General features: G+C 30.5%; 1 protein-coding gene across 2 annotated transcripts in view; it reads left to right on the top strand.

Moving 5' to 3' along the window:
• The window catches only part of kek3 (leucine-rich repeat, immunoglobulin-like domain-containing kekkon 3 protein), a 216,922-nt gene that overhangs the window by 72,966 nt on the left and 118,639 nt on the right, over nucleotides 1-25,317 (top strand). For both annotated transcript variants that reach the window (XM_088201741.1, XM_088201739.1), the window contains exon 3: nucleotides 4,627-4,670. The gene's annotated coding sequence lies outside the window, so the exon portion shown is untranslated. The remainder of the gene's footprint in view (nucleotides 1-4,626; nucleotides 4,671-25,317) is intronic.

The following is a 25,317-nucleotide window of genomic DNA, read 5'->3' as shown; positions in this document are numbered from 1 at the left end:
AACCACAAGACATGCAAAATTTGTGAACAGACTTGAGCGATATTGTTCCTTGATAATCATACTTCACTAATTACTGTTACAAAATTAATTGATTTAAGATTGAATATTTTGCCTTATCCTCCATTTTTTACCGACCTTTGCCATACATATATTTATATTTTTTAAACATGAGGACTTATTCATAATACAAGATTCACTAATCAAAGCGTTTCGTATCTTATTAAATAAATCCGCCACTTAACAATTAAACGAATAATGCAATTTTTGTAAAATATCACACAAACTATTTTCAAAAATGCATTTATTTGTACAAAGCATAATTAGCGATTATTAGCATTTTATTCCCGTTAAATTATAGTATATTTTTACCACACATGTATTACATCTCAATGACGATTTATATCGACGTGTTCATTGAATCGAAACAGAATCTGATACAAAGAAGCGGCAGTCAAGTCCGTTTCAATATATTGTGATTAGAGGATCAGGTAAGTATTACGTGTGGACGTCGCCACGCTACCCTCATGCAATATTCAAGAAGGACGGTCGTCGTTTAGGTGGCGGTGGCCGTCGCAAACACCACGTGCTGCCACGTGGCGCCACGTCGTCTTGCGTGGGCCCCGTGACGCGACTCTAAGCCTAAACCATGAACGTGTAAGATTTTTATTACACAGTCTACGGTGCAAGCGGGAACCCCCGCGGTGTGCCAAATGAATTCGTAACACGGGAGAGCAACAGATCCACCGTGAAAACGTCTCGGCATTACTTTTTCATCTTCGGTCTCTCGGCACGATCTTTTTTATGTTAAGTTTTCGACGTATGTAGATCGCGACGGAGTTGTGCGTAATTCATGCGAATTCCTTTACTGGGGAAGAGCGTAAAATTTTAGAGGTGCGACATGGGAATAGATTGCCTGGCAATTTTAAATGGCGTTGGTTTAAATGGATAAAAATAGATGCCATTGGGGGTGTGGCGTCTCATAGGTACGTCGGTAAGATAAAATAAAATTTGTAGAACTTACGTAATTGCATACCACGTTATATTATATAATACATTTGACAAATCGACATTAAAAGGAAAGACAAATAGAACTTAATATAATTAAAAATATTACATTAACTTAACAAGTGCACATTCCTCAGCGAATACAATAAAACTGATTTGCATGTGTGAGTTATTTATGCAAACCACAAGACATATTGGTTTACTCAAAAGTAGCAATAGCAGAATAATAATCGGATATGGCAGATAAATCCCCGCCGGGGCTGCGCCCCAGATCAGACCCTATATACTGATACAACCATCCAGAGCTTAAGCAAACTGTGAGGCAAGATGCATGAGCTGCTGACCTCTGATCTGAAACGTGCCGTTGAGCCGACGCTTGAAGGACCCTTTGACACCAAAGCGGCATATTCTATCGTCTGGGCAATACGAGACGCTGCCAATCCGCAAGCATAGCAGCGGAAATACCCTGGGGTCCTGCCAAAATGGGGTGTAGCCTCTCCTTGATATCGACTCATACAAATTGATATCACCACTGAAAGAAAAACCAACGAGATACGCTGACTTAACTGCAATTTAACAGAGGTGCTAATTTTCATCTGAATTATTATTTCATGAAAAATGACACCAAAACAATAACAGTTTTAAAATTTAGAGACTAAAAATAATCGATTACTTAAAAAACTAAAATTTAAAACATTTAAATTACTTTTAAATCATTTAAAATTTTTCATTATTCTGCATAATCTAAATATACAACTTGCTTCAGTCTCTTTATAATCCAATAAATATATTTCCACATTAGAAATAATCTTTCTTTACGGTCAAGCAAGGGTTACTGGCTTTAATTTATATAAATACTATGCTATATCATGTATAGCATCTAGAGTCTCCAATTACTCGAACCATCAACTACTCGAGTATCGAATAATAAAATTTTAAAATACTCGAGTACTCGAGTACTTTCGAGTATTTACTAAATGTACCAAAATAGCTATTATTCAAATTCGTGCACATATAAATAAATAAATAAAATACTTAGTATGTTAATTTTTACAATTATTTTAACTTCACGAACATACTTTTTAAAAACAATAATGCAAAAAGTGTCTCGAATTTAATATTACTGCTAACCTTTGGTTTTATTATTCCCGTTATGGAAAAAACCCTTTCCGTTGCTGTTGATGTTGGTCTTATTGTCATTAACGCGTTGAATAAGGCTTCTAATTTATATCTGTTCGCTTTTTATAGATATAAAATTTTTGAACTCTCTTTTTATGTTCTCTTCTTTCATTCCCTTCTCTGCTTTTCTCTTATTTCCTTCGACTATTGACAAAATAGCATTTTGTAATTCTTCTTGAATAGATTTTTTTTCTTAACGATATACAATATTCTACTCCTTCTGATTATTGCGAAGAATTTAAATCTATATCCTTCGAAGAGGTATTTGGGTGAATCCCTTTCACTCTAGAGCTAAACGGTTCGCAAAGAACTGACTTTACTTTAAATGCCTTTAAAACACACAATTGTTTTGATTTATATTTTAAGCTGAGGGATCAGTATAAACAATTTACAACACTTTACGCTACAACTGCATAGTCATAAAACCTAAAAATTTTTTTGTTGATATTTCATATTGTTCATTGCCATAAATTAGATAAGTCGGGACTGTCGAACAGAAAACACAAAATAAATTTCTCCGTCGTACCCACTAACATAGCCGACGACCGGAACTATGCAACTATGGAACTATGAAAAAATTATACCTGATAGTAACCGCTCTAACTCGGGACTTCGGGCATAAACGCCAAATAAAAGCAAGACGTTAACCTTTACCGGACCGAGTTAAGGTTATTTTTGTTTCTGAAATATTTCAAAATTTTTTAATTTCGAGTATTAATCGAGTAATTTTCAAAATACTCGATTATCAAGTACTTGAAAAATAGACAAAAATACTCGAGTATCGAGCACTCGATTACTCGAATTGGAGACTCTAATAGCATCCAATGTAGTCATTTTTTCCAGAAATTTAACAAGCTGTAATCTTATTTAATAAGAGTTTTGAGAAGGCTGTTTCATTGATTACATACAGCCTTGGTCCATGGGTTGAATTATACTTGTTATATTAGATAGTTGAAAAAATTGAATCATAAGACTGTTGTTTGTTTTTATTATGCTTTTATTCGGACGAGGAGCATTATCTATTAAGACTTATTTAAAAAAAACTCTTAAGAACCTATTTGGTTTTGCACCAATCTTCAAAGATACCTCTATTTTTTTATTATAATAGTCAACAAGTAGGTTTTTTAATTCAGTCCACTTAACTGATCTAGGTTTGTTTGCTTTTAATATAACCAAAAGTTCCATTTTATATGCTTCAAGTACATTTACACATTACTTTAAAACGCTCTTTTGATTGCTTTTATTAAAAATATATATTTAAAGAACGGATAATATGTACCCGAATAATATAATTTATGGAAACTTTATTAGACTAAAATTATAGTAGTATATTTTTTATTAGAGTATATAAGTATACAGTTAATATTACAATTCATAAATCTGTTAGACGAATTATTACCATGGCAAGATGTTAATATTATTTACTGTAAAGATTAGAAGTCAATTATATGTAAGTTTAAAATACGCTTTATGTTTTAACCTAAACGTAGTAAATTAAATTAATGAATTTTCTGATAAATATGATCGAATTATTTAGAAAAACAATATTTTAATAAATAAAAATCATTTAAATATATTAAAAATAAAATATAAAGTTAATCGTGATAACTTTCACAAGGTCTCTTAGATCTAGCATATACATATATCAATGATTGTAACACCACAAAAAAACATTATAGATTAAAAGTACTATAAGTTGAAAGAAAGTTCATTACAAACCATTTCCATTGAAATGTCACGCTTAAAGAAAAATCTGTTTTATAAAAGCATATTATAAAAATATAATGAAAAACAGCTCTGCATTAATTCTAATCGACGCGTTGCGAAGTTTCAAAGAACGTTGGGAGTTGAATAAGTTTTTTATAATGTGTAAAATACGTTTTGATTTATTAAAAAGCAACGTTTTCATAGTATTTTTAACGGCTTTTATTGTTATGAATTTATTTCTGTTTTGTTTTTGATCATTATTAATTTATGATTTATTTAGAGCTTATTATATAACACCTTAATAAGATTCGTTAAAAGTAAAAGCTGATTTTTTTGTGTTATTTTAATCAGCTTTGCCAATATAACTTTCTATCTGTAATGTATTGTATATATTTTTTATTATACAGCGTTCGCTTTTAGCGTTAGAAAGTTTAATCTGTACCACTTCTGGAGAGCGCTGTATAATATGCGTTATTTATATTTAAAGCGTTGTTAAAAGATCAACTTGGAAGTTGCGTCGTGTGAACTTCCAAAGCAAACATGCCTTTTGCCCCTGACGAAAGCGAGAATTTTCCCGTACCGCCCGGAAAACTTTTGAAACGAGGATAATTATTAAGATAAATAATATTCGCAAGGAATTCGCCGTGTGTAGGTGTGTGCGTGCGCGTGTTTATGCGTAGATCTTCTCGTCATACTGTCACAGTAGTTATATATGTATTTTATTTATAATTTCAGATTTGTGCGGCTTTCTACTATGATATGGCGCCTGTGTGAAAGCGGTAAGTTTTTTTTATACATAGTCAATTTACGTTGAATGTCTTTATCGGGTTTCCATATTAAATATTTGTTTTCTTTATTGCGTCATCAATCTCGCTGATCGATGTGGAATACGGGGTAAATTTATTGCTAACAAAGAACAAGAGAAAGGTGTTAAAATAGTAAAACGATCCACAAAGCACATTTGATATGTTGACTTAAATTTTTAATATGAGCGCGCAATATATAAATCTGATTAAACCCACGCAGGTTCTTCGAAACGTGCACATATAAATAAACCAGAATTTTCCCAAACTAAAGAAAATATATCGACTTTATACCACTTATAAAAGTATTGGATTAATCTATAAACTAAAAGTATCAAGTACTTATAAAGTTTTGCTACACTTTTACGATTTCATCAGCATGTCACTAAATTTTATCTAGTTAGTATATAATGTCTGATAATAATAGTATACGACATATACTAATAATGTTTACACGTCTTTGCCCGAGTCCGATTTTGATCAGCTGGTTATTATTATTATTATATGTAAATCATATTTTGTTTATTTTAGTATGGAAAATGCAATAAAATATCATAAAAAACAACTGTTGTGTTTTAAAAAAGTTTAAAACATGATAATTTAGGCACCGAATATAAAATACTTATCCTTATAGACTGTTTTGATAACACTTTAAATAGCACGCAGTACAACATAATAAAGTTCCCGCGAGAAAGTTCTGGCTAGTACATAAAACAAACTTCTTGCAAACTCGAATGTTTATATTTCATTGTTATCTTGACAATCAAATTAAATTTATTACATGCTATGTATACACCGCGGTGCGTATGTTGACATACCAATATATCTCGGTTGGTTCGTCTAGAATTCTAGATTTTATTATAAAAAATTGAAGAAGCACCCGCTTTCGGAAACAGAAGCCTCTTTCATTTTTTTCATATGATATTTCTTAATTATAACGTCCATCCAATGCTCAGTGGACCATTTACTAAGCATCCGCACAAAGCAAACTCATTGCCATTTATTACCGCGGGAGGCTTTATAACAAAAAAATTATAATTAAATTCTCAAAACGTGTTTCGATTTAATGAAAGCTCTACGCCCGCGCTCTCTCTTGCATGTGACTCGTTTTCTTCATTATTAGAGTCTTTGTTAATACAATTTCAATAGAGAACGCCTACTAAGTCACTGAAAACGGAAATTAACACAATCAGTAAAGTATGAATGATAAACCTCTTCCTTCAAATGCCCTGTCTGTGTTTGGGCATTTGTTACTATCCGCATACTTATTTATAAATTTCTGCGTTCTATATGTTTCTGTTGCGGCTTTCTGCGCTATTATTACTCTTTTACCACCATAACAACTACATCATGTAATTGTCAACAGCCAGCTGTGTAATAATATATAATAAAATTTAGGTAGTAGTTCCGCAGGCGTATTGAGCATAAAAATAAATCTTATTCATAGTAAATAAATTGATTTACGAGAAATTTGCAAAACGAAATTTAAAAAAAAATTGCCTTGATAAGCAAGCAATGTCTTGAAATACGAGCAATACGTATTGCGTTACTTTTTTCTAAATGAGCTGATGATTCTTTTCGACAGTCGATATTTTTTCTTGCAGTGCCGAATTACTTTTTTAAATATAATTTACAAATCAAGTCTTGATTGGTTGGTTATGGATAGTGCTCCTGCTCATTCGCCAGATCCTGAGGATGACTTACTGGAGGTATTCGAGTTCATTAATATCAAGTTTCTTCCTCCAAACATCACTCCTTCACTCTAGCTCATAGATTAGCAGATCATATTAAACTTTAAATTACTGTTTCAACATTGCTTCGAAGTTACCTCAGAGATTTTTGTAAAAATCATTTCGACACCGTGAGTCGCCTCAAGGGAGTTAGCAAGAGAATCCTATATTTCGTTTGGAGAAAACTGTGACCTTATTGCGTTGACGGGTTTTCTCATGAACAGGAGCTGCCAATGAACTCGTGAAGAAGCACCACGCGAGTATTGCGTTGTCATTGAATAGTCATGAATCTATTCAATGACAACGCAATGTTACATTTTCGCTAAATCCTCAACACGAGGCGAAAGCAAGTGTCATTGAATAGGTTGTTCCTAGTTAAAGTTCAACAAAAAAAAAATATTTCATTGAGCTATTGACTTTGTTATAATAATTCAATAAATGCAATTATTTTATAATAAATTTAATTAATAAAAAATAAATGTATTTTATATTAATCATTTTTATATGAAACGAATTAATTTACGTAGATTCCATAATTTTGTGAGTGTTTTAATTTAATGATTTCAAAGCATATCAGTATAAGAAAAAACATTTTTTTTTTATTAAAAATATAATGCTAATTTGTGAATAATATCTTTAAAAAAATATAAATGAAATTTCGGTTTTTCTCACAAATAAAGCAATTACATATCTATTATCTTGTAGCCCACTACGTTAAAACATGGTGAAAACAATCAACAACTAATAACTAGTGAGACACCAGACTAGAATCAAATTTTTAGATCAGTGTAATCTATTATAAACTATTTCTACTACACAATCGAGCTTGATTTTATTCTGAATACTTAATTTCTAGGAATACTTAACCTGTGATGATCGATTGCAGTTATAATTATATAGTGATCACTAATTTAAATCTCCCAGGCACGAAATTAAAAAAACACTATGGTCTATATGGAATTCAAACCCATGTCTTTTAGGTATTAAATATTTATTTGCCTCATGATTTCAGTTGCTTGCCGAAGCACTGTTTATAGTAATATTGATTATGCAATTTTATGTAACTCAATTTGTAGATATAAACTATTTAGGAAATATATGTGTGACTTCTTAGTAAAGATCATAATTATTATTTACTTTGTATTGTTTGAAATGAAAACTACTACTAAATATGTTTTTTTTTGGAAATCTACTTTATTTTTATTCTTACCGAGTATAACACATTTGTGAATGTGAAATATTAGTCATATTATAATATAATATACGTTTTGTTAATATGTGTACACAAGCTCCCAAAGGAAACGCGTGTGATTCAAGTTCTATGGCTTAGTTCCAGGTAACAACGTGGACCTTAAATTTGCATAGACGCAATGAGAGCTTAGTTGTTTCTAGTTATGCAAATGCTCCGGTTTCGTTAGATTTATAAACGGTGAGCCTGTCAAATCTTGTGCTTTTATCCATTATATAATATAATATAATATAACATATACAAACAAACCCTAAACATAAAATTTTAAGGATAGTAACCATATTTGATAATAAAGGTAAAGACGGAGTGCGGTCTGTATGATAAAACTTTTTAATTAACAATATTCCGCATTCTTTGAAGTATCACTCCAGTTAATCCGATCGAAAGGCAGTGGTTACAGATACTTTAGCATGTTGGTAAACAATTTCTTTCGAGATGATTATTAGTTCCTTTTATAGTAGACCGTTAGGTTGAGGTAAAATCCTAAGAACGTTAAAAGCAAATATACCTAAACCGTTCTTGACGTCCCTCTCAAATCAAGCTAGCCTTTGATCAGTCGAATCTTTGTCTTTGACATTCTGATACACTTCCTCAAAATGTACTTAGATATTTGAGCCAGTGGCGGCGCACCGACGCGCTAAGCTTATTTTTATATATTAAAAATATATTGCATTAAATTGTTTATCGACGTTTTTCAAATAAAACATTTTTAACTATTAATATACTATATAATAGTATCCTGATAAAAATTCTCACCCCATCTTCACTTCCCATTGCATTTTTTTTCCTAACTCCCATCCTATATGATGTAGGCTAGAAATATTCTAATAAATATTAAATAAAATATTTTTACTCATATGATATACAATAATAATAAAATAATTTGTCGATATTTGTGTAAATGTAATCCATGACGCCCATGAGTGAGATTCGCCCCGGAGCAATCTGCATTTTTGAGAACGCGTTCAAGATAAGCCAATTTGCTTAAAACACTATAATCCTTTGACCTGCGCCTTTAAAATTGTATCAAGCTCGCTCGGTGTTTGGTCCTTTGTTTGAACAATTCTATTTTCGTGTAATATGCTTTCGCCATTAACACGGTATAGTATAAGAAAACCTTTCGTGTGTTGTATAAAATTTTAGAGAATTTTATATTGTGTATTAAAATTACAAGCAGTTACTGTTAAAATAAATAAATATACACTATGTTGTTTTGATATAATGTAGTAACTTAAAGATGAGTTACATCAATTAATAATTCATTACACGCTAATCTAGTTATTGATATTGTAAAATAGTATGCTTGATTATAAAAGACATACATATTACATGCTCATTTTAAGTTAACATAAAACATAAAAAGTTTTTATCCTAATGTTATAGTTACTATTACATTTGAAGTAACGATGTTGTGTGTAATAAGTGTTTATTTAAGAAAATTATTTCTCGATAATTTGTTGAAAAAAATGTCAAATCGAGAAATCTCGTTTCACAATAAATTTGTTGCTTTCTCGAGAACTTTCATAGTCTTTTTTTGTTTAAAATTAATTTTTTTGAATATTTTTAAATATTTTTCAACTGCTACATTTATTTTATACCGTTAATCCGTGCCAGATGTTTGAAAATATGCATGCTTTTTTGGGAGCTTTTAATATAAATCGGAAGTATTTGAATGGCAAAAAATTGTTTACAATTTTTTTAAGTACTCTCTTCGGCCTAATCTTTGCTTTGGTAATCTAAGAACTACATTATTAATTAGATAAGAAGAAGATTTCAAAAATATATGGGAGCTTTCCATAGAATTTGTCTGTCGGTGAACTAAAACCTGGTTTTTTAAATAATTAAGGAAGATTTTTATGATTATATTGTTAGAATTTAAAAAAATGTAATGTAGTTAGTAACAGCTCTTTTTGATAAATTCATCTACAATTCGAGTTTAAATACGAAAGAGAATAATTATTTATTCAAAAAGAAATTTATGTCATCGGAAAACCTCTCACAAATACAAAAAAAAACCGCACAATGAAATTATGTGATAGTAAGTGAACTGAAAAGGTGGTTTAGTTTACTTATTATAATGGGTAAAGTTCATAAGAGATATTTAAATAATTATTGCTCAACGAACTCCCAAATCAAGATGCTAATATTTCGAAAAACTATATTAAGAAATAAATTTAGACAAATTTAAACTTTTTTGCATTTTGGTAATAATGCAACAATTTCAAATAGTACAGATAGTCTGGCGAAAGTGAAACCAATTTTTAGGTAAATTTGCTAATATTTAAAAGCCAAAGCAAAACCTTTTCTTGGAGGAGAGAATGATTTCATGGTTAGGTAGATTCATTTTTCGAATATTCAGTCCTCAACCAAATATGGAATGTTGAATAGAATGATTGCGAATCAGATGCCGATTATATTTGTAATTTTAAATTATACACCGGAAATGCAGAAAAATTATTAAATACGGTGATAAATGTACTTAACTTATATCTGGACAAGTGGCACTGTGTTTATGCTGACAATTTTTATATTAGCGAAAAATGGGACTTTGTAGAAAAATCCGGTAAAATGGAGGTCTGCTAAAATCCCTAAAAAAATAAAATAAGGCCCCTACAGATGAAACATGGCAGAAAAAATGCAACGCTTATCTATATTTGGAAAACAGATAAGAAAAGAGATTTTAAAATGGTGTCTCATTTTCATACCAGGAAAAACACCAGAACGACCGGCCATACAATATATAAGCCTCAATGTATTATATATATATTTAAATTAAATTTGTTGATCGCGCCGTTCAATAATATTTCAAAAAACAATGGAATGAACAAAGAAATGTAGTTTTTTCATTTATTTCAACGCGCATTGTTTTATTCGTTCAGTGTCTATTAAATTTCGAATCGTAGTAGCAAAATTAAATTTAAAGATTTTCTTTTAAGTAAAGTTAAAGGTATTCACCGGTTTTAACCACATTTTGGCATGCCCGTGCTGTCAATCCATCAGAAAGGCTTTCAGATAAGCTAAAAAATCATCAGCTAATAAAAATAAAAAGTGGGTGAAATATGTGAGAAGAAAATATCGTGTTTGTTCTGCATATATGTGCAGCAGTTGTGAAATTCTTCTTCATTTCGAAGAATGTTTTTATACGTATAAAAAATATTAAATAAAAAAAGTGTAAATAATAAAAATAAATATAAATAGTGATATAGTGTAGTTTATAAGTGTTATTATAAAAATAAATGTGTTTTGTGACAGTTGTACGTAGAAAATGGACGCCGAAAAATTCGGTGAGTGCAAATTATATTTTATTATAAATGGACATTTTTTATAAATCGTTTATACAAAAAATTATAAAAGCATTTAAACATACATATTATTAAATTATAAATAGCTGGTAACCATAGCAAACATTTTCAATTAAAACAAAATATCAGGAATTAACACATATTTATTCGTTCATAATTTTATTCCTCAATATTATTATTTTTCAATTATTTTACAATAATCTAATACGGCGATAATTTATCTGAATTGTAGTTTTTATTACTTGGTTCCTTAATCTGAATCATTGAGGCTTTCCAAATGGTGAGGAAATATCAAAATAACATACACCCGGTAAAAATGTTCGTAAGCTAATCGATGCAATTTTTTGGAGGATATTTGATTGCTATGTTATCTAATTTATCTACATATACCGTAACGTTTTTAATTTTAAATTTTGTTATAATATACAAAACTTTGTTAATTGATGTACTATTAACCGCGGATGTTTCGATTTCTTTTGATTGGATTGATTTTATGTTTATCTAGGCAAACAGTTTGACCCTGAAATTTATTTCCGTTTGAGGAGTGTAACATTATATATTCTTTTTTATATTATAAATAAATAATTATATTCGAACTTTTCATAAAAATTGCGAAACAAATTAAAGTAAAATATAATTTATTTTTTTATTTGATAATATGTAGAGACAGTATCTCTCATTATAATATATAGGCAAACTTGATAGTATCTCAGTATTTTTTTATTAAAAAAAATGCATGACGTAAGACTCAAGTCTGAGTTCACGGCCACTAAACAATGTTCTTTCAAGACTCGTATACGAGTCTACGGGCGTTAAGCTGTTAATCTTTTTAGTTAAAAAATATAACTGCAAAATTATTTATCACATTAGACCTAAAACATATATTTGTTTATTGTGATTTTTTGTTACAATATGACAGTCAGTGATTCACTGATTTTTTTTATTAATTACAGCAAAAAATCAATTGATGTCACTATGCATACATAAAATTCATTAGTGAGATTAGAAAAAAATAGGACCGGAAATATAGTTTTATAATAATAATAATTAAAAATTCTTATCTCCTACACGCGATAGATGTAAAAAAACAGTAGGGTTTATATGGGATTCAAAGACAGGTATTTTAATTATTAGTTACCGGTTTAAATAGCTTGTCTGTCGTGCTATTTAATAAGCTATAATCGGTCACATCAAAAAAATATAACTGTACATGTTAGAAAAACTATTTAGCAAAATATATTATAAACATTTCTTATATAAAAATGTACGTGAAAATTTACACCTAATGTGTACTATATATTTATATTATAATATAGCAGAATCATAGACTATATGGCTGGTATATGTATATATTTTCCGAGCACGTTTATAGAGTATGTATATTTAAAATAACAGTTTTACCCACATGTCTTTACTATACCTAATTTAAAATTAATTAAACACGTACCCAAGAACGACATACTGAAGAGCGAATCGCTCATACCAAATTCGCTTTAATCAGTACACCCGTTGTCAGGCCAGGCAATACAAAGCTCCCTGCTGAGTAAAAAACTCATATTAGAGCTTAACAATATTGCATTTCGGCAAACACTCGGGCCGTTGTGCCTAAGCCTTACGGCCCCTTAAATGACTCATCGAAAATTCTTCGGGTTTCGCCTACAGGCCGGTATTCGGGGCAAAATGGCGGAGTGTCCATCATGAATATGAAAGTGCCGGTAAGTAAATATAAGTATTATCCTTAAGCCGGCGAAGTAACGAGCCCGCTCCATTAGCCCGACGCCGACCCGACTCTATAAACCTCTCGTTAACCAATTACCAAGTGTCACTACACAGCCGCGTTTCATGCGAGGGCTATTTAAAAAGTTCAAAATATGATTAAAAACTTGCAATGATCTTATTTCATTTCCACGAATATTAAATCAACCACGACACTAATCCCCTTTTAAGTAACACCGCCAATTTTAAATTTTTTGGCATGAAGAGAAATAACTTAATTTATACTAAATTTTATTTATATTTCATAAAAATTAATGGTACCGAAATTAAAGTGTTATTTTATTTATAGATAAATGTATCGTATTTTTGAGCCAAAAATGTTAACAGTGTAATAATAGTGCTCCTTAAGAAAGGAAAAGTTTAGTATACTATACTTTGTTTTATACTATATATTATTTAGTTTATTTGCCAAACAATGTGATATTTTTCGCTTCGCAAACAAAAGTATTTACTATTTTATTAATTTTACTTCCATTTATATTAAATTCTTCGATACTTAGCGATATATAATGATTTTGATTGAATTATTTTTATCTGCTAAAATATATGTATATACATACCTAAGGTTTTAGATGCTGTGCTATTAATAATGCGAGATACAATTTACCATGAGAAAAGCATTCTTCAAGTAGATTCCTGTCACATTAAGCAACTGTCACTGTGATTTATGAATCACCATAGAAAATGCATAACTGGTAGATTCTTCGTCTAGTATCCTCGTTTTAGAGTTATTCGTAGAAAGTACTTAATTAATTATATTATTATTAAAATTAAGTTTTAAAATATAAATCGTGCTGTACCAGTGCTGTACTAAATACAAACAATTGTTTATAAATTCTTTTTATATCAAGTGGCCAATTTTTACTTAGTCGAAAACTGAAAACTGTGGCTTGAGGACTTTGCGATCCTATGCATTATGGTGTAGATCAGTGTTTCTCAACGCGGCCGTACGCCCCCCACTGGGGAGCAATTTGAATGTTTTGGGGGGCAATACGCAACTAATTTATATTTGTTACGTTTGTTAATTTTTTTGTTTTAATATTGTAACCCTGACTTTTCGAGAAAAAAAGGAATGTCCCAATTCAATTTTGAAAAAATGTCCCTATTAAATTCTGTAAAGTTTATAAACTTATTTTAATTATAGTTTATATCTCCTATGCGCAAAATGTGTAGTGAAAGTTAAAAATAATTCGTTAGTATTCAGATGATTATCTGAATACTGACGAGAGAGTATAGAGCAGTGCTTCATAAATTTGGGCCGTAGGATTTCTCGCGGGGCCGCGAAAATATTCAGTAGGAAGTACAAATATTCATTTATGAATATTTTTCCATGAATGTATATATTTAAGTCTATAAATAATAACACATTATATAAAACATATTTATATACACATTATAAATATGTGTATTATAATTGTAATAATTACTGCCAAATAAACCTTTTAACTAGAAAAAAAATTTTTAGGAGCCCGGAATTTCTTTCTTTTAGATTTAAAAGGCCGTGACATGAACGTAATTGGGAAGCACTGGTATATAGAGAAATTGTTAGATAATATAATAAAAACCATGCCCCAAAACCAAGTTTGCACCTGAAAAAATATATGGTGGAATTCTCAAGGATTTATTTTTATCTATCGTTTCTTATAACAGGAAAATCAAATTTTACTAAAATTAAAAGCATGCATAGAAAATTAACGATGAAACATACGATGTTGGTAATCAGACTGATAATAATACGAGACTTTTTGCGATTACTGTTGCAAAATTTAACGAGTTAGGATTGGAAATTTTGGCTCATCCCCAATATTCCAATATCCTTTCCCTTGGATGTGAATTTATAAAAGCCGTTGATAACCACACAACTTCTAAAAATTAATGTTTGTATTAACAAATGATTCAATAATTGGTAATGTTCTGTATCTAAATTAACAATTCGAATAATACGAATTATGACACAAGATATAAAAAATAATATATTTAACGAAAAACACTTTTTGCGCAGATTAGAAGGTACCAGATTATTTCAGCACATTTTTTGAAATAATCTGGTACATTCAGAATATCACCATTTACATGCTATAACATGCACACATCCAAAATTATTTTTTCTCTTTAATATTTTACTATATCAAAGAAATATTTTCATAAAACATTTTTTTTGAATTCACTCAGATTGATTAGCTAGCTTTTAAAATATATGCATTCGCAAGATTCCGTCTATCCAATATTTGGTTAAAAACTTTCGAAACACTCCTCTTGCGTGTACTAATGTGCATTTTTTACAACTCACCCTCGTCCGAATATTAACGCTCGTTAGTGGACAAAATATCTACGTATTCATATTTTACCCTCCCGGTTTGACGTGGCCAAGTGCGGTCCGCCCTATCCACCCTTCGGACCTTTAATACGGGAAAAAACATACACCATCGGACAGAGACGAGCCGTATTATTGTCGCAAACAAAAAAGACATAATCCTAACCAGGACGGCAATTAGAATTTACTGCGGGTAAAAGAGTACGATATGTGCGTCCTCCCGAAATGAGAGACGAGGTAAAAACGGTGACCCGGAAGGGCACAAAAAAACGCTCGGGTAAGATACGCGGGAGAGCACATAAATGACATTTATGAATTTTCAAAGTTACAGGCGTGCGTTAGTATGGTTGACGTACTTTCAAAGGGACTCGAATTGGACGTTATGAAACGTATAAAAGGCTTGTGAATTCTGTTTTATTTGAACATATAAAATGTTATAAGAAAAAAGAGTTAATTTTCTTGTTTGTATAAAATAGTGAACTTATTACTTCGTGAAATCGTTATATAAACATTATATTTAAAATCGATTAACTTGATAAATGTAGTATGTACATAATATTTTTTGTTATAAAATATGTAGAAAATTTATTAGTGTAAATAGCTTTCAATACTGCGGAGGTTTAAATTCTCAGGAAAAGCAAAACATGAGATAACGTCCATTACTTTTCGATACCAGGACACTCCTACACGAGCTGTGATTGGCCTAAAGCCATTAGCCAAAAAGCGATTGGTTTAAGGGCTTAACACCTCCCTAATTTTAAATTATCGATAAAAGGTTTATCATAAGCAAAGCACATTCCATCATATTAGAAATTCATATTTAAATATTTGATTCGTTAACATTCGACCTCACAAGAGGGCAGATCAGAAAGATCAATCAAGACCTACGATCAATCTCAGAGCTCGATTGTCCCCAAGAGCCATCCAATATCTGGCCCTTATCAACCCAGAACTATAAAACAACTATGACGAGGTACACCATAATAAGGTATATCCTTATCTATGTCACTCTAATACACCTGCAAAAAAGCCACCTACAACATACATAGTTTCAACGAATATATATAGCTATTTTTGGTCGTCGGCCTATAATACGAGTATATAAATCTTATTATGTAATTGACATAATGTGCATTTAGTTTGAAATTACGCTTTATTTTTACAAGTTTTGGGTCAAATCCCGTGTAAAAGACAGCAAAAATCATTACAAATTTCACTAGTCATAGCAATATATAGTTCTATTAACAGTGTTTTAGAGCCTAAAAAACATACAAAAGACCCCAGAAATCATCAAAGATTATACAAATTATTAGCTATATATAATTTTATTTAGGTAGAAAACACGTAAGTCCTATATACGAGTTTCAATCCATAAAAACTGGGTGAAAGACCTCTGTGTTTTTCGGTAATTGGTATTTTAAATGAACTTAATTTTTAATTCTTATAAAATACCTTAAAAGTTTACTAGTTGTATAAATAAATATTTAATTAGTGAATTTTTGTAATGTTTCTTGTACCTGTACTCAAAATGAATGTTCCATTAGAATGTTTAGTTTTCTGTTGCAGTAATAGTTTTAAAATTTAAAATTTAATAATGAGTTAAACTTGGTTCTCACTTTATAACATTTTATTTTCTCGCGGCGTGCTTGATTCAGACGTATGTCTTTTCATGATGTCTGAGAAGCTCCTGGAAGTGTTTCCTGTTACTTGCAAGGTGGAAAAGTTGCTCAACCGCGTCGATCCCCGTCCAGTTTTTTATGTTCTTCAAACACGAAAAGCTCATTCTTGCAGCTTGACGATGTCTTTGGATGTTCACCTCTATATTAATTTGTAGTATCTTATACGTTGTATTTAGGATAGAGTGTTTAATATAGCGAATTTATTATATTTTAGATTTTTTATTACGAGTAAATGTTTGAATGTTTATGGTGCTCATGGTCTAATACAATGTAAAAGTAAAACGAATATAAGTATTATAATATTTAATTATACTTGACTTTACTTAGCAATAATATATGAGAAATTATTACTCTTTGCAGCTGTGGTATTAGTTAATAGATTTGGACTTTTTATGACACATTTTTTTGTGACAGAATATAGGTGTATAGTTGCTGTCAATGGACCATTCTTCTATGATTAGAGCGTTTCACTTAACGATCGTAGAACATTAAAAAAATATGGATTGTATTAAGTCATTTTTTATTTAAGTTGAGAACAGAAAGATTTATTATACACCTGGAATAATATTATGTCATTGGCATTACATGCTTTAAGAAAAATGATGTGGGCTTTATTCGGCAACTCATATATTTGAAGTTGCAAAAGACTAGATAAAAGCAACCAAAATGACAAAGAATTAGTTCACATAGCTGGGCTCCGAAAGTGATCTTTAATTAGAATGAGAAACGTTTCATAAAAACATATTTTCCAGCTAGAAAGCTATTTGTATATTATTATTTTATCAGACAATTGGCATTTTCGTTAGATTTATATAAATACAAACAAAAATTAGATGCGTCAAAACATTGAGAGATTACTGCATAATTAGTGGTTAAAAAGATGTATGAACAAAAATATTACAAATTGACGTTTTATCAAACGGTCTATCAAGCACATTGTTTTCCTTTGCCAGTTGAATTCACAGAGTTCAACATATTTATTCTCTTTCTCGCGTCAAAAAAGCAAATAAACATTTTTATTTCCGACAATAAAATAGATAAGCTCTATTTTGCCTCTAAAATGAAACGACAGTCGTTATTGTCACAATATTTTTCATGGTTTCCACGAGCGACAAACCGCAACCACTTGACGCGTGTCATAAAAAATCTCGCGTCCGATTTTCCGCGAAAAAACACGCGAGTAAAACCACTAAGGGCCACCCTTTTCGTCTAGAGCTTTGCCCCTCAGCCGACACCTGTCGCTCTGGTTTGCATGTCAACCGATTTTTTCATTTGTTTCTGATAGTTGTTTTCCACTAAGGCGCGGTAAAGAGCCGACCGCGAAAATTAGGAGATATCGAAAATATGTTCGTATCAGGAATTCGTATCAGGGATTTGACGCAAGGGCAGTTAAGGATTTACAATATTTACAATGTTTAGTTATATGAATATGTAAACTTACAAGTTAATGTTAAGTTAAAACATATAATAAAAAAATTATTGCATTAGCCAATGTATACATTTAATTTAAATTCAAATTTTAAGTATAAATATAATTTTTGTGATAATTTTTTTGCCGTAAAAAATATTTACTTTATGCTTATTAATCACTTGTAATATTTTTTGCGATTCATATCTGGTGTGCCTGATACACTTGTTTCTAATAAATGGAACTTGGAAACAATAAACATTATTATTAAAAAATTCGCTTGCTATTAAAAAATAATTTAACTCATATTATTAAATTAAACTTTATCATATTTTAACAAACTTATACTTTAAAAAAATAGCTTGATATAAAATCATCTTATAATAAATATTGTTTGGATGGACCATATATAACTGAACGTAAACATTATTTTAAAGAATTTAAATCAACTTTTGTATATTAAAGGCAATGCATTTTTTTAAGGAAATAGTACCAGTTTACTTTTAGTCAATTGATATTGGGTGAATCATTTTTTATCGGAATTGTGTCTACGTGTATAAGATAGCACGATATTACTTTCGATGTAAGGTAGAATTTGGTGTACGGCAGTTTATAAGGTGTTTAGCATTTCAATCACGTTTGTCGTTGCGAAATGAGCGCCCTTTCTATAGCGAAAGGGTTGATGTTTGGTCAGCGTTTTCGACGTGTACGCCGGACGGGAGAGGATTTCGATTTTTCGATGTGCTCATGTAAGAGCGAGCATTCATAATGTAAGCTTTCTATTCTCGTCGACGACTATATTTAGCCATTGTGTTCGTAATATAAAATAATAAAAAAAACGTACATAAAAGCTATAATGTCACGTTTCATACAAATAATAAAATCATCAGAAAGAATAACTATTTGAGTATATAAGCTAAAATATATAAAAGCACGATAATACGCCTTTCAATATTAGAATGCTTTAATATTCAACTCGCAATGTACTGACACAAGCGATGGTCAGTTCCCATTTAGAGGCGAGACATAGGAACTACGTGATCAAAGTATTATGCATACTCAACTTAGTATTTTTATTTATAATAAATATTTTCGTAATATAGATGAGTGTGTATTTCTATAATTAAATGTTTGAACTATGAAGGGCCTTGCCAAGGCAGCGACGTTAACACATAAAAAGGTAATTGTAAACGCTAGATTTATGCTGCGGAAACGCCTCTTCCGCAGGTGAGCGTTCAGGAGCGAGGTCGAGCCGAGTCGGGAAAGCGGAAAAACGTCACGAAAAGGGCGGGGGTAAAGTTCGCGGAGACCGTGAAAAGGTGGGGGGAATGAACATTATTCGGACATAGTCGTTGAATGTTCAATTTAGTCGCGCCGAAGTCGGTGTGGCCATTGTGCCCCGATTTATCGTCGCATGCCGGCTGCCTTTATTCCTTTGACGTTATTTTTAACGACCGGACAGAAATTTACCTGTGCCGCACACACTATATACGCGGGTCGTTCAAAAAGTTACCGAACTTTAAATTTACAATTTTTTTCGGTCACTTATAAAGTTTAAAACATACATATATCGTGGTCACGTAAACTTAAAAAAATAGGTGCAGCAGATAATTCTGTATGGAAAATAATAAAATTGTTGAAAAATTAAAACTCTAATATTTCACCGTGCAAAACTGAAAATAACAGCTGAAACTAATTAAGTCTGAGCAGTGCCTTTTTGTAAGAAAAAGTGCCGGAATTCACATATTGTTAATCTTGAATTAAAAAATATTTATGCATTTCTCAACTTAAATTTAATTTCTTGTATTTAAGGCAAAATATTTTTATATATTTTACAATCAATTTTTAAGTTTTGTCCAATTCTCGTCCGACAAATCTTATCAACTCTTTGCTGTTAGTTATCTATGACCGAAGGTCATCCTCTGATCAACGCATTTCTTCGCAAGTCTTCTTACTCTGTAGAATGAAGAATATAACCCATTTCAATTTAGTTTAGTTTTTGCAGAGCAATTTCAGCTGCATAATAATTAAAAATTTTCAGATTGTTTTCAATTTTTTGCTTCTTTATATGCAGTTTTTATTTTTTCGTGAGATAATGACATTTTTTATACTTTTAATAACTGCTTTTTAATGCTGGTTTATATGCGGAAGATTATTTGTAATTTTTTAAAAGTTACTCTTAAAACTTGTTTAAAACTTAAATGTGTTCTATGATAAACAGCACTGATTGTGAGTTTAATGTAACTTATTAGTTAAAACCTAATATGTACGACCTAGCGCAATTTTAATTAATCATCACAATATTAATTTATGAGATTAAAAAAATATACGTAAATCTAATCTGTGATGATCGATCAGAATTTGAAACCTTCTAGAAATTATATAAATTGAAAAACACTAAGGTCCATATGATATTTGAACCCATGTCTTTTAGGTCAATAATCAGCGACTTATGCCACTCGTCTATAGTGCTGGTATACTTCGAATTGAATGAGATCAGTTCACGATTTATCTTAGTTATTAAAGAAAATATAATCAATATAACTCCCATCCTTTAGATATCTCCCTCAATTAAATAATAAGGTTTTAAATATTGCCTATATTTAAAGCCTCTATAAGACTAAGACTAGGTCGAAAAGCAAACATACTAAGCATTTTAATCATATTTTTAAATTCTAACATCTTATATAATGTTGAGTGTAGTTAGATATGTTTAATTTTTGTACAAAAGGGGAGTTGAATTTTAAAAATATAATGTTAAATTTAAAAATATCTATTTTATTTGATGACTCAAGATATATAATAATGATTTTTTTTTAAGAATGAATTGTTTAGTAAATATAAAATATAATTAATTATACATTTTTTTCAGGATTTTTCATTATTATAATTTTACAATACAATTTTAGATTTTTTGTATATTATTAAGTAAGAAATCTTCGAATTTTTCGCTGCACAGCTAAATAAACTATTAATTATAAACTCGATTACTGTAAAGGTTTTTCAAAATCTTTTATTTTATTTTAATGAAATAACTCCGCATAGGAATATTAAAGTATAAAGAAAATTTCCACTTAAGCCTACTTCTTAAACATAGATTTAGCACTTCATAGTATTATCAACGATTCAATATTTGTCCCTTTATAAAAATAAAACACGACTTCTTCACAATCAAGAGAACTTTTATTTGACTTTCTTGTTTGCTTTTGCCAACTTTCGCTTTTATTATCTAATCTTTTTATCAATCCCTGTAATACTTTTATAATGTTTGATGTAACATGTTGATACCCTGCTTGAGAAATTAACTTATCTTCTAAATATTGCAAACATTAAGATTAATAACTAAACAATAACTTACTTGTAGTATTTAGGGATAACAAGTGCCATAAACTGTTCATTGACGCGTTATTTTAACAGTCCTCAAACTTTTTGAACAACCCACGTATACTCTCTTGTTTTTCTGTCCTGACATGTTGTATTTTCACGCTACAAGGATTGGGCGAGGGCGATTTCGCGAATATTACACCGGCGGGGACTTTGTTATTAAAATCGCACACCAAACCGCCTGCCTCTATGCCGTGTGCGAATTATTTCGTGTTTTATTCGCGTGCGATGAGAATCGCCAGTTTTTAGATTTGCTCTGTGAGAATTGTTATGATGTTTTTTTTGTGGGTCGAACACGCTAGTCACACATTTATGGTTTATGATAAAATCTATTGATGTAATACGCTTTAAGTGCGTTTTCGTTATGAGCTACAAGCATATTTTTTTTAACAATTTAGTTGTCATCAGTTACCGGCCTCAAATATAGATTAGTATCTGCATTGTATAAAATATTCGAAATCATTATATACACATTGAAGGATAATCAACAACATAGGTTTCGTGCAACGTGATGAGTTTCAAAAAATGTTCTGTTTTGTTATCAAAAATCTAATATATCATATAATCAGGGAGAGCATATCATAAATATACTTTAAAAAATGTAGCTTTTTTAATTTTTTTAATCTGTTTTGATATGAGCTAAATATTCATAAGTTGTCCAAATACTTTAGGTTTTATTCTTATTTTTGTTAAGGTATTATTTAATAATATTTTCCGTTGAGGATTGTATATTAAAAGTCCTTGTGCGTAGTCACCTGTCAATCAATTTACGTATATAAACATTGAGTGACATCCTCCATGTCAAGAACATCACTTAGTTTTGATTAGGAAATACGTAATAAACTGTATTCAGTAATAGAAATATATGCAGTAAATATTTTAACATTTTAAGCATTTTTCTATAGCTCGAGGAGACTGGGTAGCATATAAACATAGTGTATAGTATTTCTTGATTGGCTGCAAAATTCTTCAATTAACTAACTACTGTAAAATATTGCTTAAAAAATATTGTATACTTGTAAGATTAAAATAATAACCATTATTGTATACAGGAAATTCTTGCAATGTTACTTTTCCATATAAACAAGAAAACAAAACATTCTAAAACCCGCTTCTTTCTTTTTTATTATACTTCTAATTGCAATGTAAAATTATGCTGAAATAACAATTTTTGAAAAAAAATATCACAACATGCAACTAAATTTTTCTACAAAGAAATATAATATAATTCGAAAAGACCTGGCCCCCTCCTCCCACCTTAGTGTTTTCAATTTCTATCCGGAGCTTGGGAAATTAGAATTAGTAATTATATAATTATAATTTCAATTACGTAAATAAAATTTAAATGTGGTAAAAATAATTAAATTTTGAAATATTACAGCTAAAATCATGGGAGTGTATATTAAAACTGTGACGATATTGCTGAAGTAGATGTAATTCATATATATTTGTCTCTAAACCAGTCTCGAATCAATCCCGATAATATTTTTTAAGATATGTCATTTCAGTAAAATCATATCTAAATACATTTTCACAAGTAGATATATATTTTTACCAGTGAAAATATAAATTATCTGGCAGGTACTGGTAATAGAATATTATTCTTTATGGGCAAACTTGTTAATTGTAATTCATTTCTTGCAAATTGGCAAACGACATAAGCACTAAACAATTAACATATCAATCTGATTCAAAGCTAGGTTGGAATTTTAGGAATTGTCGAATCAAAAACTTCATTTTTGTATGAAAGCTCGCGTGTGTATCCACCTGGTTGTAATCGTTGGCAAGCTAAAACATAAAACACGCCGTACATTCCCATCGATATAAATCAAACGATTTTGTAGCTCGTCAATTTGTTTTTACACACCCAGTGATTTAGCGTCCGTCAACGTGACCGGCGATAGAGTGACGTTGCGTCCACACGACCACGTACTACGTTCTTGGACGTCGCGACACAAAAACACGTCAGTCAACACCCTGATTGATATACGACCCGAAACCGACCACAGATCCTTATCTTCCGCGTGAAAAAATCTCATTAAATTTAACGATTCATTGACGCCGAATAACCCACGTTTAAAAACGTGCACGAGTCACGTAAAATTAAACGCTAGGAATTATATTATATGGGTGAAATTATATAACGTAACGTAAAAACAGCACCGAGTACCTTGGCGGTTATGAAATCCAACTCGTAACCATTGACGAAAGCTCGCGGGACACATGCCAATCAAGTTAATGTGCTCTGCCAGCAGTAACCAAAATTGTACTCAAAATTATAGCGGGGTGATGTTTGACGAACAATTTACGTTACTTAATAATTCATATGGGTTAATGCTCAAGAAAAAGTACACGCATGCATTTTTAGGTCAAATTTACTACTTTCTGTTCTATTATATATTGGTTATTATTTACTTAAATATTTAAGTTTAAATCTATATAGGTAAAGTTACTTTTTAGACCACCTGTATACGCGAATAATAGTTTTTTTAACATGCGAATATATAAAGTGATGGGAGTGTTTCAAAAGAGTACCGGCGACAGGGACACGAACGCTTACATTGAATATCGCTTTTTACGACTTCAATATTTGTGTGAAATATAGCCGAAGGTAAAGCACAATGAAAAGCAGTGGCGGCACGTGTAAATTCCTGATAAAAAGTAAATATAATTTCGAACTCGAACGTCACCGAGCAAACAAACAATGGCAACTAAATTCGCCAGCGCGAAGCGTTAATGCCGAGATTTATGGACCCAGTATATGATATAATTCGTTTATCCCACTTTTATTATTTCGTTACCTCTCGCCTTACTACTAACCGATATAAACGGCCTTAAAAAACAAAGCAAAAAATAATAACAAAAAAATCCGAAAGGATTCCCACGGGATGCGAAATGGTAATCGAAGGGACGTAAAAATAGAATACGTATCTATAGCGCGAAACAAAAAGTATTTCCGACCTTACGCAAAAAGAGCGGATTCTTCTTTCGCACTGTATTATATGGCGGCAAATAATGGAAAACTAGAAGCAATATTTTTTTGTATATTCGCACACAAAAAAGTCTTTGCGGCGTCGGCGCCGCACAGTAGAATAGATTCGGCATACTAGTAAAAAATAATCAATGCTTGTAGAATAAAACTTATAACTAATTATATCGTAATATCAGTTATTTAAATGAAAAGATATTGTGTCAACATATGTTTTTATATATTATTGTAAAATATAATAGCAATACTAAATAAACACATATAAAATATCGCTATAACTAAGCATTCTATTTTTTTTGATATTTTTTATGTCTAAAGAAATAGGAATTCTCGATTTCACTTTTTGATTTTTTCAAAAAATTTCAATAAAAAAATATGCATATAATATGTGATTTTAATAATGCAAAATATTGTTAAATATATTTGAATATTATTGATTAAAAATAATTAGATAACCGTTGAAGATGATTAGTTATAATGAATGCGAAAGAACAGATCGATCTAATTCAATTGATTACAGAGCTTCGAGTTACTGATAAATTTCCTATATTAATAACCAAATCGTAGAGAAATTTTCTTTAAAGAGTTGTTGTTAATTTACATATTTCATATTTTAAACAATATAAAGATAAAAAATCCTTTCATGATTATTGAAAAAACGAGATTTAAGTTCACCTGCAAATTTTAGGTGTAACTCTGTGGATAACTCCCATATATTTTTGAAATCCGACTATTCACACGCGTTGTTTTTCTTAGCTAATTATTATGTGGATTTTAGATTACCAAAGCAAA

This window comes from Plectrocnemia conspersa, unplaced genomic scaffold, assembly GCF_051122295.1.
Source record: "Plectrocnemia conspersa isolate PC_06_02 unplaced genomic scaffold, ASM5112229v1 ptg000013l, whole genome shotgun sequence".
NCBI lineage: Eukaryota > Metazoa > Arthropoda > Insecta > Trichoptera > Polycentropodidae > Plectrocnemia > Plectrocnemia conspersa.
The sequence above is the reverse complement of the archived record's forward strand: the minus strand, read 5'-3'. Positions and strand labels throughout refer to the sequence as shown.